At 38.5% G+C, this 17,794-nt stretch overlaps 1 protein-coding gene across 38 annotated transcripts in view; it reads left to right on the plus strand.

Moving 5' to 3' along the window:
* The window catches only part of RBFOX1 (RNA binding fox-1 homolog 1), a 1,176,073-nt gene that overhangs the window by 1,051,403 nt on the left and 106,876 nt on the right, over window positions 1-17,794 (plus strand). The gene's annotated exons all lie outside the window — the stretch shown is intronic.

The following is a 17,794-nucleotide window of genomic DNA, read 5'->3' on the forward strand; positions in this document are numbered from 1 at the left end:
ATTTACTGTGTGAATTAGTATTGTGAAGAGCATGTCTGCAATATTGTATTTTCTAGAGAGCTTGTTTGTGCAGCCATTACCCAAGCTGTGTGTGGATCTGTGCTAAACAGAGCAGAAATGATAGACTTTCCGTCTATTTGATTTATATGTGAAGTTCTCAAGTGTCATGAATTATGCAAGAGGCTCCTTGGATGGCTCTACCTTGTAATTTAAGTCACAAATTTCACACACTGATAGTTTAGTGTTTCTGTCTTAATTCTAGAGTGGGACCCAATATATGCAGCGCCAGGAGCTGGCAGGTTTGAGGCATCACCCAGCCCCAGTGGTACATGTGCAGGAGGCACAGAACAGTGCTGGAAGCATCTCCTGGCTGTCCTCATCCTTGCCTCAGCCATCCTCCGTGCCTCAGTTTACCTCCCCTTCCTTCCTGGCCCATATCCAGCCTAAAAGGTTTCATACATTAGGGCAAGAAGAAGAGGAAAGCACATTCTCTTAAATGAGCTCTGCAAATTTATGTTTATTGCCATGCCACTAATTTCTTTGTATGGGTTGTGCAAGAAAGGAAAGCAATAGCAAAGGCACCAAGGAATATTCTTTGCTATTATAACAGAGAAATCCTTGTGAATTAATTAAACATTTTTGTGGTTTATGCAGTAATTTCGTTTGTTTGTTTGTTTTATTTCTAACTTGGTAACTTTTTATTGCCCTGAGTTTCTCTTTTCTCCAGTACTGGGAGAAAGTTTAAATTGAAGAGCATCCTATTTGTTGGTATCTCATAGCATTCTTTGCAGCTCTTCTGTGTTTCCTCTTACCCATCTCTTTGCTAAGTTAAATTCTTGGTTCTTTCCAGCTTTTAAAACTTGCTTCCATAATCATTTTTGATTGTTGTCTAACTTTTGTCAAATACCACTGTCATTGGTTTAGAGCAGGAATCCTAAACTGAATATATACTGCTGAAGAGATTGGATATTGACTAAAAAGATAGAATTTCCTCCTGTACCCTTTTTGTTCTTTTCTGTTCTCTGATTTTGCTTGGTTTTTGTGACCACTGCTGCAACTTGAACAATTCCCTGTGATGGCCAGCTCAGCCTTTTCATGTTTTGAAACTGTTTCTGTTCAGTCCTGAAGTGAAATCCTGACAGTGCTAAAATCAATGGTAAAAGACCCGTCGATGGGAGTGGGACAGGAGCTCATCCCTCATCATTTATTGCTTTCAATTGATTGTGTTTCCTCACCCCGTTTTGATTTTTCAGTTTGAAGAAATGTCACTCACTTTATCAGAGAAGTCAGGGATGTGTTTTCCCAACATTTTCCATAGCAAAGGGTGGTGAAAAGACAGTTTGGATTGTCTGCAATGCCCTTATCTTCTTCAAGTGCTCTATTCAATCCCAGCTCTAGCAAATCCAATGATTCCGTGCTTCTGATATGCAAAGAGGCTTTACTGTTATTTGGTTTTGTGTCCTTTGCTATCTGCTCTCACTTGCTTTTTGCCTTCCTAGTATCCAACTTGTATTTTACCTGTCAGACACCTTTTCCCTTCTGTTTCCCCTTGGAGTGAATTTCCATTCTCTGCAGGATAACACTTCAATTCCTCTAACCTGTTATATTCAAGGAATGTGGTATAGTTATTTGCTCTCTTTATTGTGGATCCTTTCCTTGCATTCTGCTTTCCTTTCTTATTGAGGAATGGACAGAACATTTTGAAGTAGCTCTCATGCTGTTTATAAAGAATTCGATTTCCTGCCTTTTAACTTTAAGGTCTGTTTGAGAAAGTTTTAGTACGGTTTGGTTTTTAACAAGATATTTTTTTCCAAATTGTAATGCTATATTGAAAGCTGTGGATGCTCTCCCTCAAGAGCAGTGCAATGAAAAGGCAGGTTTCTAATAAATGTGCTCATCTATGTATCTGCACTGACATTTAACACACTGTTCACCAGTCAGGTTTACAAATGTACAGACAAATATTGCTTGCACAATTTAATTACAGGTACCTAGGTTTAAAATCTGTTATTCTGGGTGTCATTAGCCATTGTTCTTGGCAAACTGTGGTGACTTTATAAATAGATATGTGCAGATGGATCCCAGGCAGATTTAACATGGGCTCTGTAACATTATTAGGGTCCACCTCTGTACTCTATAGGTTTAATAATATAAGTTTTTATTATGAAAGAGAGCTTCAACAGCACTGTGTCAACATTGTACCTACATGTGGTCTTTATTGTCAAAACAGAAAAAATATGGGTTTTTTTCTAATTTCTACTAGCTTTGAGAATAGTTGATTTCCAGTTGAAGAGTTTTAAGAGGAATTGTGTGGGGACATGGAGGCATTTGTTTGGTAGGTCCCAATGGTTTTATTTAGTTTCCTTTCAGTAAGCTGTTTATGACATGCATTTGAAAGAAGAATAATCAACTGGCCAATCATTCATAAAATAAAGCTCTTGTGATTAAGGACAAGCTGTTGGAGGCAAGACCAGTTTTTGAATTTTCTCACTCACAGATGTATGAACATTGGAAGCTGGATATAGCATTAGAAAATGGATCTTAAAATTTTGCAATGGGAACCTAAAAACCTGCAGGGCAATTGTCTAAACTGTAGAATTACTACCAGAAGTGTCTTAATCTCCTCCATGAAGGACTGAATCCATGCTGAGGTGAGATGGATGCCAGGCTATGTCTGAGTGTCCCAAGTTCGTTCTTCTTGTCTGAAAGAATCACTCACTGAAACTGGAGCTCACACTGGGTCTAGTGCCACCTAAACCCCAGCTGTAGGGGGATAGAATACAAGAAAATAAAGGTAGTGTAGAAAGTAATCTCACCCCTAAGGAGTTGCAGCTGGGCCAATTAGCAAAGATCAGGAACAGGCCTGACTTTACCAGGCCACAGCTGTAAGCAATGAGAAGCAGAGTGCTATAACAGAGTGGGGTGGCTGGGTGAGAAGGGAACTGGAGTCAGTGGCTGCTTTGGGAAGGAGAAAGAGTCAGTGCTCTGAGGAGCTACCCATGAGAAACACCGAGAAGGTGTGGAACTGTTGTAATAAGGAGACAACAGTATGGAACCCCTGCAATAGGATGATAATACCCAGTAAAGGGAAAAATAATAAAAATTAGCTCATTCTGTGCAACTCCTCTAGAATCCTCAACTGCAGCCCAGGGTGTGATCCTGGGCCCAGCCCAGCATCCCCATTTTCCACACACTGAACAAAATTCCAATCATCAGCTTTATGGCAGGTTTGCAATTTTGTGCAGAGTGCTCTTGTAATTCCTGTTCACAAGTACTTCACGTACTCTTGGACACGCTCTTGTACTTGTAGAAAGTGTCTTTCCCAGTGACCAGTTTTAATCTATTTAGATAAAATAGTGTAACACAGTATTCTGTCAGGGTAAGTGCTGGAACGAGATGTGCTCAGATCGCATGTGCAGGGATTGCTAATTCTGACTGTGGTGCTGAAAAACAGGAGAAGAGGGACAGAATTAAAGGGTAGTAAATGATTAAAGACAGGGTGATTTAGCTGAAATAATATGAAATTATCAGTAGGTAATAAAACACTGTCAAAAGTTACTTTGAGTCTTCTCTGAGCATATCTGGTTTTCATCTTTTTGGATCCATATGTTTGTTAACTTTGAGTAAGGAGGGAATGCATCTGAGTATATGCCAAATCAATAATCAAGCAGCAGTGGGTTATTTAAGTGCTGCTAGACTTTTGGAGTTGCATAGCATCGAATATGTCTTAAGGCATTAACCAAAATACTAAATGGCTTCTTCCTAGAAGGTTGGATCTATGAAAAGTATGTCACAAAGTTATGCTAAAAGTGACATGTCTGATGATGTTGTAGAGTGGTTTGGAGTGCTACTTTAAATAGTTATATGTATTAAAGTATTTTTAAGTAAGACAATTAATCATTTTATGAAATCAGCCTATACCTGTGTACATATACAGATGCAATTGTATTGTATATAAATTATTCTGAGGAAAACTTGTTCCGTTTTTGCCTGTGGCTTTCCTGCACAGCTTCTGTTGATGACAGCAGGAGATGTGTGTGTAAATAAAAAGGTCATTAGCTGGGCACGTGTAAGGGAGCAAGTAACAGTAAAGTAAATGTTTCTCTAGTATTTCCTGTTCTAATGTATTACACTAATAATGAAAGTGACTATCATGGTGTGGTAAGAGCTGAGGTTGCAGCAATGCTCTGTGGTTTATGTGTGTATATAAAAAATGTGCTGCTTTCAACTTAATTCTACTTTTGCAAAAACTTGAGATGATTGTGCAGTCCTGTTTTGAACTGACCCTTCACCAGGCTTCAGAGGCTGAGAAGTTGTGTGTTTGGACAGGAGATCTTGAGGGAAAAGGCAGTTTGCTTGGAGGAGTGATCCATCCATGTCTGAAGTGCTGAGCATCAGCAGCCAGCATGGCATTGGGGGATGCAGGGCTGTTCAAGCCTTGTAGAAGATGTGCAGTGCTGAGGTGTGGGTTGTCTCTGGCCTGGGAAGATGATAAGGAATTTTCCTTCTGACTTCGCAGTTAGAACTAAATTTCAACTGGGTTACTACCAAAATTCCTTTGGTGGCATCCACTGAACCTGGTACTTCTGTGTGAAAATAATTGATGTATTAAATATTAGGTCTGTTGTTCCATCTGCCCTGTTTCCCTTGAAATATTTTATAGTATTTGGGATGTAATGGCCTCTACGTTTGATGTTTTCTTGGTTTTAATTTGTCCAGGTTTGTGCCTTTTTTTGTCATGTTGCAGAGTCCATCCTTTCATCTGAGGATTTGTCAAGGCTTAGTGATGCTGTGGACTGCAAAATTATTTGCCATGTTGAACTTTGTTGTTTTGGAGAAGTGAGATATGTACAATATCTGCTGATATTTTAGGGGATTTAGAGTGCCAATTACTGTGTTGTGCTTATTAATTTGGTGAGAAAGCTGGGAGTAGGAAGCATTTAAAGTGCTTTAGTGTGTTGTCTAAGCCTGCCGGTAAGTAGATGATTACTACAGTTTTCTGCAGCATGTTTCTGGTTTTTACTAGCTCTTTTCCCTGCTCTATCCTTTATGTAATTTATCAGTATAAGTGGTTTTCCTCCCCCCTAGTTTCTTTCTTTTCTCCCTTGGCTCATCTCCTCTTTCTCTCCTACTGTTCCGTACATGATCGCTCTATCTCCTGGGGGTGTGGGCTGCATTAGCTGCATGTAAACAATGGTTTTCTGCTGCTGTGGAATGCAACAGGTGGATCTGTGATTGGGCTCATGCAGTTGTTTCTAATTAATGGCCGATCACAGTCAGCTGGCTTGGACGGAGTCTGAGCCACAAACCTTTGTTATTCATTCCTTCTTTTCTATTCTTAGCTAGCTTTCTGATGAAATCCTTTCTTCTATTCTTTTAGTATAGTTTAAATATAATTTATATCATAAAAAAATGAATTAAGCCTTCTGAAACATGGAGTCAGGTCCTCATCTCTTCCCTCATCCTCAGACCCCTGTGAACACTGTCTCAACATTCCCCCATGGACATTTTTTTGCCAACTGGTATCAATGTCCCAATTTTTATTCCATTTCAATGCCATATTTTTGTCTGTAGATGTTTGCCACCCGTATGCTAGCTAGTTGATAATGCTTTGACAACTCTTACAGCAGTGTTTATTCATCTAAATCATACCCTGCTGCTGCAGGCTATTCTACCAGCATGGTGTGCTATTTCATTTATACTACCTATTATATCTGGTCCCAACTGCTCCTTGAAGGAAATATTTCAAGGAGCTTTTTTTGAGACCCTGAGTGCTTCAGAGCTGCAGAAGCAAGGAACCCAGTCCAGCTCCTGCTCCACAGTGAGGAGATCAAAACTGACATCCCAAATAGAGAACATAATGCTGTGCTGGGGCCGTGAGGCACAGTAATGACTCGTGATCACAGGCATTATTGCTCTAAGAGGCTTCCTAGCTGAGAGCCCTGTGTGCCAGCCCTGCAGCTCTGCCCCTCGTGTGCTCCTTTGCTTGTGCTGAGGAGTGGCAGGAACACGCTGCTCACCTCAGCCCCTCTGCTGGCACTGCCAGCTCCAAAATAGCTTCTGCTCCAGGATACACAGAACCTGACGCTGCTCCTGTGATGCTGTTTATGGATGCATGTTTGTGTTTCGTTGTTGTGGCTGGGAAGAGGATAAATCACCACCCTCTCTTTCCTGTGTTGCTGAGTGAACTTGTGGTTTGTGATTGTGTGAGTGGGTATGTGGTGTGAGGACAGCAGCCTTACCCTGCCAGCTGACTGCACAGGGGCTCTTCTGACACCTCAGTGCCTGATCTTTGTCATTGAGGTATCACCTCAGCTTCTTTCACCTTTTGATTCTCACAGCAAGAAAAGTTTGAAAATATGATGTTGAAATAGAAGACAGAAAAAATATTGTTCTGCTTTTGTGGAGTTCTATAGATATTGTGATTTTTTACTTTCCTCATTTTTGCCTGCTTGAACTTGGTGAAATGTTAAAGCTGAAGCTCCTCCACCAAACCAAAAAAAAACCCCCAACAACAAGGATCAAGATAGCAATTATGCTCTGTCATCTTTAGTCATGTTTGCTTAAATAAATTAGCTGGATGTCATTGATTACCCTTCTGAATGTTCTTCATACGGCACCCTAACAGTTCTCAGCTCACTTCAGCAGGTAATTCCAGCCAGCTCTGAGGCAGGTTTGAAGCACAAAACATTGCAGGGGTCTTACAATCACATTATCAACCAGAGATGGTCATAATACTGCAACTTGAAAAGTTTCTTCTAGAAAGCAATACCAATTAATTTCTAATCTGTCAAGTTTAATTGACCAATTAAACAATTTAGGATTTTCTTCCTGCTTGTCCCTGAAAGAGCTGGGCTAATATTGGTTTTTTAAGTTTTCTTGTAATTTGTATTGTCTCTTGGGCTCTTTACTCCTCCATACCAATTATTTTCTGTGTTGCATTATTGACTTTTTCTTCTCTCTGTGCAACCTAAGTATCCATGGCATGCAAATGCTTTGGCTGTGCTTTGGGTTCATATGTATAGAGAAAAACCATTTTTGCACATTTTGCTGAGTACACTGAGCATAAATTTCAAAGGGGACCTTGGTGTGATGAAATAGCCAATTTCAACTTCTTTATATTTGACCTTCTGCATATTTGCTCTACGTTACACCATGGTAATTAAAATTGATTCTTTTGAGGGGATTTTTTTTTGGTGAAAATTAGCTCATTTTCACTACATGCTTGAGTGGCTGTGTTAGGTTAGCCGAAACCAATGATGTTTTCTGTTCCCTTGTAATTGGCATAATTGACTGTTAATGGCTTGCAACTTTATCAGAAGTTGTTGATTCCTCCATTCACCAACTCTCTGTGATTGCAGTGAATTTGTGTGTTGCTTGCAATGAGAACATGTTTGTAAGTTCTTGGTTATCCAGCAAATCCTTACCCTTGCTTGCAGGAAGCTGTAAGAGGTCAGAGTGATGGGGTAGCTGCAGGACTGGCCAAGTTTGCAGCTAAAATCTGTGAAAACCATGCTGAGAGGCCTCCTCTCTTCTCCCTTAAGTCATGAGGCTGAATTTCTATTCATGTGCCAGTCTGTGCCTAGAGCTAAACTTACTCTCCTGCATGACTACACGTGGGTCTCAGCTAAGGAAGGCTTAGTGGGATGTTATCCCCCAACCCTGAAAATACTTTTTTTTTAATCCTGTTTATACTCTCAAGTTTCCATTCCTCTCCCACACATCTCTCTCTGCAGGTTTCCCACACACCCAGCCACCCACTGAATTACTTTAATTAAACGTTACTCATGTGTGGGCTTGCTCACCACTTCTGCCTGCTTAATTTGTTCCTTTCTAGGGTCAGTGTGAAAGAGTGGCTTGATTCAAGCATTTAACTTTGCTATCCATCAGTATTAGAAAGACAGTAACAAGGCATGTCCCTCTGTCTTGGCTTAACCCACAAGCAGGTGAATCCATCTCAAGCTGCTTCATGCTCTACCAGTGGCTTGACAGGCTGAGATAGACATTGCAGGCAGAAGCAGACAGAGGAAAATGTTCTTTTTCACCAGATATGCTTTTAGGGAAGGGTTGGAAGTTCTCCTTTTCAGACTTTGCTGGAAAAAGAATTAGACTAAGCTAATACTCACCCATGCACATCACGCCCTATTTGGATTTTCTGTCATGTGCAGAAAGAATTGGTTGGTCATTTTAAATTGCACAGATCTAGACATTAGATGACCAATAATTTATTAATTAATTAGAAATTCCAGAAGAAGGGGTAAGAGAGTTTTTTTCTGTCTTCAATTAATCCTACATGTAATTGAATTAATCCTACATGCAATTTCTTTACAAAACTGTGACACAGTGTCATGTGTTGACCGTGACTGACCTCCCTAATATGCTGGGAGGATTTTATATAGAAATATAAAATAATTACTAATTCTTAAAAAAACAATTACAAAACCTTCCTCTTCTTTTGCTTCCTTCTTTCCTGCTTTAATCTTTGTGTGCATTTCCATTGTCTTATCTTCCTTACACTACTCCTTTCCTATAGTTTTTCTTTTGTTTTCCAATTATGTTGTTTTTCAGTATGTAGGCTTTGTCTCCATTTTATGTCTCTTCCCAGTTTTTGCTCATTCCAATAATGTCTACTAGCTTGCTTTCATTTCCTCCTCCCCTATAGGAGGTACCACTGATTTTAATGTGGCATGGAGAGAATATCTGAATCTCTGAAGGAAATATATAGTGGATGTGAAAAACATACACGACTTCACTGGTATTTTTGTGTCTAAATGGCAGCAGCTTGCTGGTTCTAGATGCTTGTTCAGCTGATATCCCACACAGTTGTGTTGAAGCATCAGCATATTGTGCTGCCTCTTTTGATTTAGGAAAACTTCTCAACAGCTTTTTAAGAGAGATCCCTTAGGTCTTCTGCTATTCTTGCTTAAAGGCGTTTCTTGCATTTGCTTTTCCAGCAGAGACCTCTTTAAATCTCACCCACAGCAGCAGCTGCCACTGCCTCTGGTCTTTTCCCTACATGGGGAGTTGTCACTGCCTCTGAAATATGATGAGCTCACCCCAGAACACAAACTGAGCTGCCCATTTAATACCCACCTGTGAATGCAGCAGGGTGTGCCAGTGCTCCTGCCCTGCCCTGGCTACAGCTCTGCACAAATGCTGCCAAAGGAGGGGTAAAAACTCACCTGGGGGCAGCTCCTCACCTGCCCCAGGTCTGAGAGCACCTCAGGTGTGGGAGATAGATAAACTCCCTCCGTGGAGCCCATTGTTTGCCATTGAGGACATCTCAATCTCTATAAACTGACTGGCTGCAGACTCTGGGCTAACACTGCCTCCCAGCCTCCTCATCCTCCCAAAGCAACAATGAAGGGTTTCTCTTACTGTGCTGTTTTTGCTTTGGATTGTAATTCAAATACTTTTACTTTATTCTCTGACTTAGGTAAAAAAGGCAGCAGACTGCCTTCTGATTCAATCAGGAGAGTGTGCTCACAATCAAGTATTCTCTATGGCTGTGGATTTTTTTTTTTTTTTTGCTGTTATAAAAAAGCACGTCAGAAGATGTCAACTATTTCATTTCATAAGGATTCTTATCAGTTCCAGCTGTTCCAGAGTAGTATCTAAATATTTGATTTGAAAACAAGATGAGTACCAAGGCTGCAACATATTGCAGGCATGATCACCCAGCTAGCCAGGAAGATCTGAGCCTGCCTCTGCTAATTAGTGTTTGCAGATGAAGCTCCTCCAGTGGATGCTGAAGTTTAAAAAAATGGGTTATAACAACATCATGTCTGAGAAAAGAGAGATCTAAAAAAACCCAAAGTATGTAAATTCACTATTTTTTTGTGTCATAACAATGCTGGGACACCTGATTTTGCTTTTCATGAGGATGCGGTTTAATTTTTGAATATGTTCATATTACAAAAGGTATTATTGCTGGTATTGTGGAAAGAGATTTGTTGCCAAAAATGTGGTTATAAAATGTCAATTTGTTTAAAATATTTGTGAGAGTTAGCTTAAAGCTAGAAGATACTAAAAAAGAAATCTTGTGGATTTTTACTTAGAGGAAAAAATTGTAAGTTTGTCCAGAGAAAATTGCTTTACGCTTATGCATTTACTTGAAAATGTAATGATTCTGTTGCCTCTTTACTTAGAGTCCTTATTCTTTTGATTTTAGGGGTATGGAAACATTGATTGTGCTGAGAAATGTGATTTCTCATGGACATATTCCACCCCATTTCCTTTCCTACATAGTTTACAATTATGGTGTTGCCAAATTTAGTGAAGCAGATGCCAAGTTTCACCTCTGAATATTTGTATTTCCTTGTTCTCATACATAATCTTCCTTTTTTTCTTTAAAGAAAATCTGACAGGGACAGGTGGCAAAACTATCCCAAGCTGGAGCAGCAGAAATAATGGAGCTTGGTTGTTTATACATGAATGTCACTTTTGACCTCCTTTTAAGTACAGAATGTATTCCAGTTTTGACAGTGTTTGGGAAAAAATATTAGCTTGTATTGAAAAACAAAAGCTGTACAAGAGAAATTAAAATGAGATAAAGTAGATTTTGAGCAAATTGAAAAATTTGTATTTTACAGTAGTCCCTTCAAGTGTTGATCTTAAAATGCATTGCAATTAGTGTAATTGGAGGAGCCAACACACTTGCAGTGTAAACATTGAGTCATTTTTAATATATGACCATTGTTTGATCCTCATGAGCGGGTGATATTATATCCCAGTAAATCTATATCATGGTACACAGGAATTTAGCTACCAAATCCCATTTTAGACTGGAGGGATAAGCTTAGCAAGGGCTGTGTGCTGGTGAGCACAGGAATTGGCCAGAGTTGCTTCTGAAGGGACTGGCTTTGGGGACAGGTTTGGGATTGCCTTTAGGGACAGGTCTGGGATTGCCTTTAGGGACAGGTCTGGGATTGGCTTTAAAAACAGGTTAGGGATTGGCTTTAGGGACAGGGATTAGCTTTAGGAGCAGCTCTGGGACTGGCTTTAGGGCCAGGTCTAGGACTGCCTTTAGGAGCAGGTCCTGTCCCATGGGTGCAGAGCTCCTGGCAGCTGCAGGCTGGGTGTGTTTCAGTGCAGGTGCTAGCAGCCCTGGGTGTGTTTGGGGGCAGCTCTGGGTGTGTTTGGGGGCAGCTCTGGGTGTGTTTGGGGGCAGCTCTGGGTGTGTTTGCAGATGCTGGGCAGCTCTGGAGCCCTGCAGGCTCCTGCATCCTGCACTTGCTGGAGTTCACATCCAGGCTGGCAGGCGCTGTACTTGTGAAACGGCTCACACATGCAATAAAAGCACTTTCACACCAGCCTAAAACGCTGCTATTGGCTTCTTCCTGTCTCCAGCAAGCGTTTCCAATTTTAGAACTTGCTCTCATTTCTGAGCTGGGCTCCCTCTTCTCTTTTTTTCCCCACTGAGTTGAAAGCATGGCACATCCATCCCTTTTATCTCTCTGTTCTCTCTTGAAAGGAACTTGCAGCCATTTCCCGTGTTACTTCTCTTTTGGCATGTACAGCAAAGTCAACTTCCCAAAGATTGTAATGCATTTTAGGGACAAAACATGTTCAATCAGAGGCACCAGCATCTGAATCACTGATTCTGTTCTGTGCTTTCTAATGGAGAAACCCCCTTTTTTACTATTATTGTGTTTAAAGAGATTCTTCTGGTTTAAATATTTCAATACAACTATAAGGTTTGTTTTTTTCAAAATTTCTGTTTTGTCACAGATATTTTATTAATATTCTTATAAATATTTAAAATATTAATAATAACAACAATAATAAATATTTATAGTGATTTTATTAATAAAATTTATTAATTTTTTAATATTGGGAGTTTTTTGTTTGATTTGTTTTTTTCCAAATACATATTTTTAAGACAACAAATGTGCTATATCCAAGGCTCCCACATATCCCTCTTAGCCCAATGCATGTAATTTTTCTGCCTGGAAATTTGAGTATAAGGGATATTTGTCTGGGGTTATTCAAAGTTAAGTTTCCTAAACAGACTTTTGCATGCCTAGAAATGTTACATCTCCTCACTCTGTGCCAGGTGATCCAGGTGATGTTAATCCTAACTAGGCAAGTGTAGCAAGTCTTGCTGTAGGAAAAATCAGTCATTTCGTGTGTCAAATTTCTGACTGAGAAATGTGTCACCTCCCAGCCATGGGTGCCCTGGCCACCCACTATAAAATATTGCTTTCCACCATCATCAGCTGTTTAATCTCTCTACAGACAATCTATTCAGGTTGCAAGCTGAAGCTCCTCTCAGTATCTCCAGTTTCCTTTACTTAAACATAATGTATTGCCCCACATTTGAGTAGCTTTCTAATTAATTGAATTATTGATTTGACATATTTCAGACAGTGATCACTTAGAGCTACTAAGTTTAGAACCAGCTAGGCTAGGAGCTATAATTTAGGAACCTGATACTTTTTATTTTGCTTGAACTTACCGTGCCCTGTGTTTTAAAGCTTTTTGCCTTCAGTGGGAAGAAGGGAGGGCTTGAATTGCTGAATATTCAAGTTTTGGGTTATCTATCTGTCTGTCTATCATCCATCAATTTTCTTCCACCAAGAATGGTGTTTTGCCTTTACTGTAAGAAAAAGGAATCTTTCTGCCTTAGCATAGGATTATTTAATATATTTACAGGAAGGTCCCTTGTGTCACACACAGGTATCAGACCAGTGACTGGAAAGCTGTGTCACCTCACATGTGTATTGCTGCTGGGACTAAAAAAAACAGGGAAAAAAGCTAGTTGTTGATAAGTTTGTTGCCCCTCTAACAAACTGTGCATTTATTACAAGGGATTGTTCTTGTGCATGTTTTTTGGGTGAAGAAATAGGATTTAAGCAGAAAATCTTTACAATAGAATTGAAAGAAGTAGTTATTTGGGGGTGCTTTGTGCCACCTTCCCCTATTGATGAAATGCAGAAGCAGGTGTGGCACTTGCTCAGCAGTTTTCAACAAGAGCATATATTTCATGCCAAAATCTATTCACATTTTTTTGCCGCTGGGCTCTTTGTTAATTTAAATAGTGCCCAGGTAATGATGAATTTGTTGCTCTCTCTTTGATGAAACACCTTTACACCCTGCCCTTCACTTGGTGAAAACAATATCCTAGTGCCGATTTTGTCAGGAGAAAAAGAGCTCTGAGTGCTGTGAAGGTTTTTTTGAAGTTTGCTTTGAGTGTTTTGTCTGTAGTGACTGCACCAGGGCCCTCTCCTCTCTCTGGGGTACTGAAGGTGGGAAATACAGAAGATCTCAGGCTGAGGTTGGTGCTGCAGGAGCAGAGCCCAGGGGCTCAGAGCTGCCCTGGCGCTGAGGAATTGTCGCAGAGATGTGGCTGATGCTGGCAATGCCTGCAGTGGGTTTGGGGGCTGCAGGAGGATGTGTGACAGGCTCTGCTGCAGCTCAGGGGTTGAGGGGTTTTTATTATCAGAGCACAGGGGAATCTCTGCGTGTGAATGCAAGGCAACCCTTCTGTGCTTTCTCCAGAATTTCTGATATGTTTTCTGTTGATCATTCCTTCTCTGAGGGAGTTGAATTCTATTTCCTACCACTCTCAAAACAATTTGAGATAGAGACCTTACAAGCCTGTGACCTCAGATGATGAAGGTATTTCTTTATTATATTCAGGAGTTCTTTAGGTTTGGGAGTTGGCTGTCAGACTGAGATATTTCTGAATGTGCTGCTGCTGATCTAATCTAGTGTGATTCTTTCTTGTTGAGTTTAGAGGATGATCCTCTCCAAGCATCTCATGAAAGGATTTATTTGATCCTTATGTCCATTTGGTGAGATTTTGCTGAATTATAATTATTGTTTTTTCTGCTTTTGTTGAAAAGGAACTAGGGTACAAGTAGTTTAAATAACCTGCCAGAGGCAAATCTGTGACAAAATTGATTGCAGAGGCTGGCTGTCCTGAGCCCAAGTGTCTAGACTGAGAAATAGTCTTTTTCCTCCATAAAAACAGAATGCTATTACTGAATTTCATTTTGAACTGATGCTTTTGGAGCGTTGAGCTTTGAACAGATCACAGCCTCAGCTTGATTTGTGTGAATGCAATGTTTCAGGTGTACGAATAAAAAAGAATGTTGGTGAGATACTCTGTTACTTAGGAAATTTATATATATATATAAATATTTTATTTTAAGGTAAAATTGTGCAGCTTAGTTTAACTTTCAGACACACCATGCAGACAGGGTGAAGTTACCAACTCTTGATTCAGCACCCACCCTGGGCTATATGATGAGCTGATATCACACACACCTGAGAGGGAACAAAGACAAGGCAGCTTTGGACAGGCCTCATTTCTCTCAGAGATATAAAAATTCATAATGTTTGTTAGCCCAAATATTATAGGAATGTGTCTGAAGTTACAATTTGGCCTTGCTCACAGTAGATTGCAATACTTCAGGTTTCATAGTAAATTGCTGTGAAGAATATTTGCTACCTATACTGTATTTATGCAATATTTATTCAATACCTTAGTCAGCTGTGGGGTTTTTTTCCTCAAATGGGGCTGTGGATATGCCTGAATTGCTATATTTTGTGGGGTTTTTTGTTTTAGTGGTTTTTTGTTTGCTTGTTTGTTTGTTTGGGGTTTTTTGGTTAAATACAGAGCCTATGTAGGTGAGGCACCTATTACTTCAGTAATTGTGACAATTCTTGTACCAAGAGCACGAGCATGGTCTGGTTGTTTGGCTCTGATATTTTGTTGAGTATTGCAGGAAGCAAAATAGCTGTATTTGCTTTTTCTAACAATTTATTATTTTATTTTAGAGTAAAATATGCCTGAGAAGTTGTTTGGGTTTTTTTTTTTTACATTGACATGAGGCCCTACTTAAGGCATTTTATAGTTTTGTGCCATTTCCATGGATAGTTGGAAAACCAGTTTTACTTTGCATTAATATGTTAGCTAAAAACACAGACTGTAAACCAAAGTGATTCTAAACGTAGACAAAGAGAAATTATAAATGTTCCTAAAAACTGGGAGCTAAAATACAGTGCTGTATATGAGCTTTCAGTTTGATAAATACTTACTTATGAGGTCATAAATACTTGAGGTACAAAAGGTTAATGTAGTGTGAAAGGCTGTAAAACACAGCAAGCAACCTGCTAGATCATAATGATGCATTAGCACCTTTCAGTATGAATGCTGGTGGTTATAAAAATCTTCAGCTTGGATTTATTCTGTAATACAAGAATGTAAAGCCAAAGTATCTTCCCTGTGTACTTTTTACTTATCTTCTCATATTTATTTCTCTGTAAAAAAAAAAAAAAAAGAGAGAGAAAAGAGGCTCTCATCTGTTCATAAATGCTCACTGACTGAAACTGATAAAAACCCATTTTTAAACCCATTTTTGACTAATATAATTTCTCCAAAGCATGTCAGGTGTTGTCTGGGTGCTCAAAGAAAGCAATAAAATCAAGTAATACTCGGTGATTTTTTTGTCTTCTCTGCATTAATAAGTTTCCATGAGATAAAGTAAGCAATATAATGCATAAAGGAAACAAAAGTGATATAAATTTTGGAAAGCAGTAATGCAAGTTACCTTTGAGAGGAAAGAAAGTCAGTACTAAAATCACAAACTGAGGTTTTACTGGGTGGTAAAGTTGACTTTGTCATAGTAAATATAGTATTTCTCAGTCTCAGAAATCCTCTGCAGTTTATAATTGTCTCCAATGTGCTGATGCAGCTAATATTTCTCATTTAATATCTACCTCTGTGGAGTGTTAATTTTCATGCTTTGGTGCTCATTGCTTTTTACTAAAGCAAATTGCTTCCTCTTACTGTTATATCAGAGCTTATGACAGATTAGGATAATTTTACTGTCATTAATCTTTGGAGTCCATTCCACTCTTTTCAATGAAGTGCCATGTTTTGGCCAGGCTAAATTGAAACACTTAATAAAATCTGGAATCAAATATAAAAAGAAGAATTGAAGGCTGTTGATACCTGCTTTCATCCTTCTCTACTCTCTGGTTACAAGACAAGTATTTTATTTTTCAATTTTTTCTCTTCAAAAAGTACATCTGCATGTGAAAGATATTCAGTAGTTTTGGGGGACTAGACAAGAAAAATGCCGAAGTGAAAATATTTGATTTAGACGCATTTTTATTTTTATTTTGAGGTGTTGAGAATCTACACATTCTGTTCTTATTAAGATGCAGTTTAAATTGATAGTTTTTGAATTGTGCAAATATATCTTCATGAATCTCTGTAGATTATTATTTTAAAATTATTTTTAGTTGAAGACCTTATTTAAATTTGCAAGGAACACTGCGAGCTCTTGCTGGGCTGACAGAATTAGCACAAAAAAAAAAAACTGTGAGAGACCACACAGTGAAGCATCTTGTAAAAGCCCTCATAATTCCTCTGAACAGAATATATTTCTTCACAAATGCTGAGATGGTTTGCTTTATTTTGGAGCAATTGGTCAAGCTGGAAATCCAAATGACAACACCCTGGTAGGCCAATATAGCAGATACATGACTTGCCTTGTCAAATGCTGTTTTGTAGTACAAAATACAGGATTTTGATGGCAACAGAAAAAAAAAAATATATTATATAATATATAAATATATACTATACATTATATAATATATAACATATAAAATATATAATATATATAACATATATTATATATTATAAAATATATATAATATATATTATATACATTTTATATATAGGTAATATTATAGATTACCAGTTTATATTATATAATAAAAAATTATATATTACAGATATATTTATATTATATATATATTATATTCTATATTCTGTGTTATGTATTATATATTACCTATTTATATTATATAATATATTAACAATTATATATTATATAATATTACATATTACCAATTGCATATTAGGTTATAAGCCTTTCTGTGCCATACTTTTGGGCACGAATTTGTTTGTTTCTTTTATTTTTGGGATATTTTTTTCTGTAGCAGCCTCAGAGCCTGCAGTGCCTGAAAGGATCCCCACTGCTCAGTCATTCTGATGGACGAGAGCCTCTTCCCCCTTTCTTTCTTTCTTCCTTTTTTGAATTAAATGTCCTCCTCATGCCACAGTAATCGTGGATATTGTTAATGGAATTGCGTGGTAGAACTTAATTAACCTTTTCTTCTTGCTTTTTATTTAAAGGAAATTTGAGAGAGCTCAGTGGCGTGGTTCCTAATTTAATGCATCCCCCCAGTGTCTATTAGAGGCTCTTCACTTGGCTGAGTCAGGGGAGACAGAGCTGCCCATCCTTAGCTCACAATTCATTTTCCCTCAGTTGAAATGTTCACCTGACATTCTAATCAGGGGCGAGTAAAAGTGCTGAGTATATGTGTTAATAAATATATATTCTTCATGAATTTAGATAATCTCATAACTGCAGCCATTAAAACATATTGGATGGTTATGCAAATAACAGAAGGGATTTCAAATTGCACTGACTGTTTTGAGTGTCACTCCTTGAACTGGTTTTCTTTCATTTTGTAAATAATAATTAAACTGCTTGTGGTAGTTTTTCTTTAGCTATTGAGTGGTCGGCAGATGAATAATTCTTTTCTGAGATGGAAAGGAGTGGACAGTGAAGGCTATAATTTACAATTTTAGTTTTAAATGCACTTCCAGAGGTGCAGCAAAAAGCATTTTTTACATTATTTCCTTTAAAAGCAGAGGAAGGGAAAGGTGTTATAAAAGTAGGTGATGTAAATGGAAATGCAATTCAGGCCATATTTCTGTAAGCTACTCTTTTATCTTTGCCTGAATGAAGTCTGTTTAAGTGTTCTCAGTTCA

Source organism: Melozone crissalis, unplaced genomic scaffold (assembly GCF_028551555.1).
Source record: "Melozone crissalis strain CALT ecotype California unplaced genomic scaffold, PUWL_Pcris_2 ptg000012l_1, whole genome shotgun sequence".
Lineage (NCBI taxonomy): Eukaryota > Metazoa > Chordata > Aves > Passeriformes > Passerellidae > Melozone > Melozone crissalis.